We start from the raw sequence: 6,380 nt of genomic DNA, 5'->3' as shown, positions 1-6,380 counted from the left end.
CCAGGAACTGTAGCCAATGGGAGCTCTGGGGGCAGCGCCTGCAGACAGCAGCACATGGAGATCCCCTGGCCCCACTCATCTAGGAGCTGCTGCCAGAGGGTTGTGTGTACCGGTCACTTTGGGAGCTGCATCACCCCTCCTGCACCCCACCCCCACCCTCAGCACAGAGCCCACACCCAAATTTCCTCCCAGTGCTTTGCTTGTCTTCCTTTCACCAGAACCATCCTTCTTCTCCTGGGCTGCAAGTAGCCACCCCTGGGAAGCCAAGAGGCAGGCACAGGATTCTGCAAGGTAAGTGTCCCACAGCACCGGGATGGACGGTGCGATGAAGGTAAGTCTTCCTGAGGCACAATGAACTGCAACGCAGCGAACCACTGGCCAGGCGGTCGGGGCGAAGGGCATTCACTGGAGGTACAAGCTTGTGAGTGACTCCTGAGCACAGGGCCCCTTCCCCTTTTAAGGACCTGCTCCTCATGGCCTGCGACTGGAGATGACTTGGCTGCATCTGGAGGGTCACACTCCACCTCAGCCAGTGTCCATGCAGTGTCCCTGCTCTGGGTGTGTGAGTGCTGCCTAATTAGAGTCCCAGACACCTTGTCTATCTAGGAGCTCTTCTGATCTTCCAGCTGTTCAACCAGCTCCTTCATCCCACAAGCATTGCAGGAGGGAGCGGGAGGGGGAGGGGGAAAGCCACTTCACAGGCATTCAGAGAGGAAGAGGAGACAAAAATGGGTATGGGGGAAGTATAACAGACCTATTGAGCATAGAAATCACTGCTGCTCCTACAACAGCAGGGACAGGCCACTAGGAGCTGGGAAAAATTAAGCCATCATGTTTCTGCTTGGTTTTGAACCAGGGACCTTTTGCGTGTTAGGCAAATGTGATAACCACTACACTACAGAAACTCTGTTGCAGGGCTCTGCCCCTCCCTTCATAAGAACAGAAGAATGGCCAGACTGGGTCAGACCAAAGGTCCATCCAACCTCATATCCTATCAGTCAACAGTGGCCAATGCCAGGTGCCCCAGAGGGAGTGAACCTAACAGGTAATGATCAAGTGATCTCTCTCCTGCCATCCATCTCCACCCTCTGACAAACAGAGGCTTGGGATACCATTCCTTACCCAGGCTGCCTAATAGCCATTAATGGACTTAACCTCCATTAATTTATCTGCAAAAATAATGAGGAGTACTTGTGGCACCTTAGAGACTAACAAACTTATTTGAGCATAAGCTTTCATGGGCTAAAATCCACTTCATCAGATGCATACAGTGGAAAATACAGCAGGAAGATATATATATACACAGAGAACATGAAAAAATGGGTGTTGCCATCCACACTATAATGAGAGTGAGCAGTTAAGGTGAGCTATTATCAGCAGGAGAAAAAAACTTGTAGTGTTAATCAGGATGGCCCATTTCCAACAGTTGACAAGAAGATGTGAGTAACAATAGGGGGACAAATAAACATGGGGAAATAGTTTTACTTTGTGTAATGACCCACCCACTCCCAGTCTTTATTCAAGCCTAATTTAATGGTGTCCAGTTTGCAAATTAATTCCAATTCAGCATCTCTCGTGGGAGTCTGTTGTTGAAGGTTTTTTGTTGTAATATTGTGACTTTTAGGTCTGTAATCGAGTGACCAGGGAGATTGAAGTGTTCTCTGGCTGTGTTTGAATGTTATAATTCTTGATGTCTGATTTGTGTCCATTTATTCTTTTATGTAGAGACTCTCTGGTTTGGCCAATGGTAGATGTGCAGGTGAATGAGCCCCTGATGGCATGGCTGATGGTGATTAGGTCCTATGATGGTGTCCCCTGAATAGATATGTGGACAGAGTTGGCAATGGGCTTTTGTTGCAAGGATAGGTTCCTGGGTTAGTGTTTTTGTTGTGTGGTTGCTGGTAAGTATTTGCTTCAGGTTGGGTGGCTGTCAGTAAGCAAGGACTGGCCTGTCTCCCAAGATCTGTGAGCGTGAGGGATTGTCCTTCAGCATGGGTTGTAGATCCTTGATGATGCACTGGAGAGGTTTTAGTTGGGGGCTGAAGGTGACGGCTAGTGGGGTTCTGTTCCTTTCTTTGTTGGGCCTGTCCTGTAGTAGGTGACTTCTGGGTACTCTTCTGGCTCTGTCAATCTGCTTCTTCACTTCAGCAGGTGGGTACTGTAGTTGTAAGAACGCTTGATAGAGATCTTGTAGGTGTTTGTCTCTGTCTGAGGGGTTAGAGCAAATGCGGTTGTATCTTAGAGCTTGGCTGTAGACAATGGATTGTGTGATGTGGTCTGGGTGAAAGCTGGAGACATGTAGGTAAGTATAGGGTTCAGTATGTTTCCGGTATAGGGTGGTGTTTATGTGACTATCGATTAGCACAGTAGTGTCCAGGAAGTGGATCTCTTGTGTGGACTGGTCCAGGCAGATTTTGTAGGTGGGATGGAAATTGTTGAAATCATGGTGGAATTCCTCAAGGGTTTTCTTTTCCATGGGACCAGATGATGAAGATGTCATCAGTGTAGCACAAGTAGAGTAGGGGCCTTAGGGGACGAGAGCTGAGGAAGCGTTGTTCTAAGTCAGCCATAAAAATGTTGGCATACTGTGGGGCCATGTGAGTACCCATAGCAGTGCTGCTGACTTGAAGGTACACATTGTCCCCAAATGTGAAATAGTTATGGGTGACGACAAAGTCACAAAGTTCAGCCTCCAGGTTTGCTGTGACATTATCGGGGATACTGTTCCTGACGGCTTGTAGTCCATCTTTGTGTGGAATGATGATGGAGTGTCTACATAGCCAGACAATCCTGCTGTCAGGCTGCCAATGCCTGAGATGATGGGGCATCCAGGATTTCCAGGTTTATGGATCTTGGGTAGCAGATAGAATAACACTGGTTGGGGTTCTAGGCTGTCTTATTGCCAAGGGACGGAGAAACTCAGCCAGCCGCAGGGGGTGCATAACACCGCCCTAGTGTGGGGGTGACAGCGCCTCCAAGATCCTGACACCCCTATTGGTTCCACTGCTGGTTGTTTTCCTTTTCCGGTGGGACTTTGGGCAAGTTGCTCCCCCCTCTAGGGCTCCGTCCCCAGCAGGCAAATGGGGATTTCGTACCTTCCCGCTATTGCAAAGTGCGGGGAGAATCCCCCAGAACAACACCTGGTTTGTTAAGGCCACAAAAATGGAGGCAGGAACCTCTTCTCTCCTGCTGGCAAAGAACCCCAGGTACCGAAAAGACAGGGACTCACATCCCTGAATGGGCTTTAGAAAAGGCAGTGGTTAAAAAGCTTGGCCCTGACCATTTCTTGTTCCACTGCTGGTTGTTTTCCTTTTCCGGTGGGACTTTGGGCAAGTTGCTCCCCCCTCTAGGGCTCCGTCCCCAGCAGGCAAATGGGGATTTCGTACCTTCCCGCTATTGGAAAGTGCGGGGAGAATCCCCCAGCCAAAGCTGCTCTGACAGCGCTAAGCAGCATCTGACCATTCAAGGTCGGAGCGCACTGCCCAGGAGGAGGAGTGTTTGGCTCTGGGGTTTCACTTCAGCCCAGCCCAGAGAGAGGGGCCCAGCCATGGGGTTTGGCTCAAGAAGACCAAGTCTCCAATTCGTTAAGGGCATTTTGAATTCCAGTCCTGAGCTCCAAAGTGCTTGGTGCCAGTTGCACGTTTTGGAAGCAGGCTCTCCACTCCATCTTCCAAATCATTCATGAAACTATTGAATAGTACTGGACCCCGGACTGATCCCTGCTGGACCCACTAGGTGCCCCCTCTCCGTTGGGCAGCCAACCATGGAGAAGGGCCCATGGAGTCTGGGCTTTCAACCAGCTCTGCACCCACATGACACTGATTGCATCTAGACCGCATTTCCCTGGTTTGCTTGTGAGAATGTCCTGCGGGACTGTGTCAAAAGCCTTAGTAACCCCAAGATAGATCCCATCTACTGTTTACCCACCTCCACTAGGCCTGTGACCCTGCCAAAGAAGGAAAGAGGCTGGGTCTGGGATGATTCGTTTTTGACAAATCCATGCTCACTCTTCCTAAGAATCAAATTATCCTGTAGGTGCTGCTGACAAACTGAGTGTTTAAGAATGTATTCCAGGATCTCTCCAGCTATGGAAGTGAGGCTGGCTAGTCTGCACGTCCCAGGGGTCTCTTTGTTCCCCTTTCAAAGATAGGTCCTGTCTTGTTCATGGATGGGAAGATGTTTTTTTTCAGGGATCTCAGATGAGAACTGGGGCACAACACCTGGTTTGTTAAGGCCACAAAAATGGAGGCAGGAACCTCTTCTCTCCTGCTGGCAAAGAACCCCAGGTACCGAAAAGACAGGGACTCACATCCCTGAATGGGCTTTAGAAAAGGCAGTGGTTAAAAAGCTTGGCCCTGACCATTTCTTGTTTCCACAGACTAGACATTATAGCAAACTTTAGAATTCCTTGTTGCTAAACACCGTGAAACTCCCCTTTCTCCTTCACAGAGGGCTTTATCGCCCCTTATCTCACTCAGGCTCACGACTGCTCAGAGTTCGAGAACTGTCCCTGTTCCCATTGGACAGATGGGGAGGAGCCTGAGGTATAGAGAAGGGAAGTGACCTGTCACCAGATGGATCAGACTGAACAGGTTTCAAACCTCCAGGAGGTTCTTACCTTCTAAACAGGAACGGCTGTTTTCTAGTAAAATCACTAAAAGGGGAAGGAGAAAACTCGAAAGAGGTTCCTCCTGGTGCTCACGTCCGTGAACCCGAATACTCTCTCAGTCCTCAAAGAGAGACCTGGAGAAGGAGACTTGCTGCAGCAAAGCCACAGGGGTCTCTGAGGTTTCCCTGGCCCCTCGCCCCTGTCCTGCCTGGCTGATGTCAGCATCTCTCTGTGAGGTCACCACCTCCCCACCACCTTGGACCAATAGGCTGAGGTCCTGCAAAAGGCCTTTGTGATGTCACTGCCACACCCCTCCCTTGCTGGGCTAATGTCCTGCCCCTGGCCAGGCACTGTGGAGGTTTGAGCTACTCCCTGGGGATCACCCCACTCAAGGAGCGTTCGTTCTAGGCAGCAAGCCGGCTAGACAGGAAAACATCAGACGCTGCTCCCAGTGCTACACTCAGTTTTTCAGAAATTAGTCGACTTTATGGCCAGAAGAGACCATCAGAGCATCTAATCTGACCCCCTGCATATCACAGGCCTCCTGTATGACACAAGAGCTACTTTTGGGGGCAAACACATTCCAAAAAGGCATCTAGTCTTCATGAAATGACATCAGGAGATGGAGAATCCACCACTTCCCTTGGTAGCTTGTTCCTGTGGTGAATCATCCTCGCTGTTGAATTTTTGTGCCTTAGGTGTAATATGAATTTGTCTCTTTTCACCTTCAGGCCATTGGGTCTTGTTATGCCTTTCTCTGCTCGATTCAAGAGCCCTTTAATACCCAATCTTTTCTCTCCATTAAGGCACTTCAACACTTCAATGAAGTCACCTTTCAATCTTCTTTTGATCAGAAACAGGTTGAGCTCTTTCAGTAGCTCCCTAGAAGGCATTTTTCTCCAGCCCTCAGAACCTTTGGTGCCTCTTTGCTGCCCCAGCTCCAATTTCACAACATCTTTTTCAAACGAGGACACCAAAACTGGAGGCTATTCCAGTATCAGTCTCACTGATGCCGTGTCACCTCCTGTGACGTTATTGACATAATCTGTAACTGTATAGATCACCGTTGCGACCGCTGTTCTATTTGTAGCCAATATTGTAGAAAGGTTGTCGTGTAAGGGGTCTATGGAGAGGTTCTGATTGGCTGATTATAATTATGCCATTTCTAGATGTGTATCATTTTTATAGTTGACGTTATGAATTCCTGCCCATTTCCCCACTGGCTGGAGCATGGGTAGAGTGTGTCTGTGGTTAATGATGTTGCTGTAGATTGTTTGTTTCCTGCCTTGGCAATTCAGACAGTCCCTTTTCCCAACATATCTCCAGCACATCATTAATTCCAATAACAGGGGCAGCGTTTCTCTGGGGCACTGAGATTTTTTTGGGGAGTTGGTGGCTCCTTTCTTTCCTCACCCTGGAGTAAACTCAGCTTTTTATTCCACGGTTCCTGTTTTATGGAATAACAACATCAGCATGAAGAAAGAGGAGAGGGAATATCTCACTGCCAGGGCTGAAGGTGGCAGGAGAGGGGCAATGGCTGGGGGCAGAGGAGGGGGCGCAGGGATTAGGGTGAAGGGGTGCAGCAGAGGGGCAGTGGCTGGTGGCACAGCAGGGGGTGCAGGAGTTAGGGGTGAAGGGGGTGCAGGAGAGAGGCAGTGGCTGGTGGCACAGGAGGGGACACAGGGGTTGAGGTGAAGGGGGTGCAGGAGGGGGCAGTGGCTGGGGGCACAGGAGGGGGCACAGGGTTTGGGGTGAAGGGGGTGCAGGAGAG

General features: G+C 49.8%; 1 non-coding gene across 1 annotated transcript; it reads right to left on the bottom strand.

Annotated features, from left to right (window-relative positions):
- Positions 1-832: 832 nt before the first annotated feature.
- TRNAV-AAC lies at positions 833-905 on the bottom strand. Its single transcript has one exon. It is a non-coding gene; the product is annotated as a tRNA-Val (tRNA).
- Positions 906-6,380: the final 5,475 nt, after the last annotated feature.

Source organism: Mauremys mutica, unplaced genomic scaffold (genome assembly GCF_020497125.1).
Source record: "Mauremys mutica isolate MM-2020 ecotype Southern unplaced genomic scaffold, ASM2049712v1 Super-Scaffold_100036, whole genome shotgun sequence".
Lineage (NCBI taxonomy): Eukaryota > Metazoa > Chordata > Testudines > Geoemydidae > Mauremys > Mauremys mutica.
The sequence above is the reverse complement of the archived record's forward strand: the minus strand, read 5'-3'. Positions and strand labels throughout refer to the sequence as shown.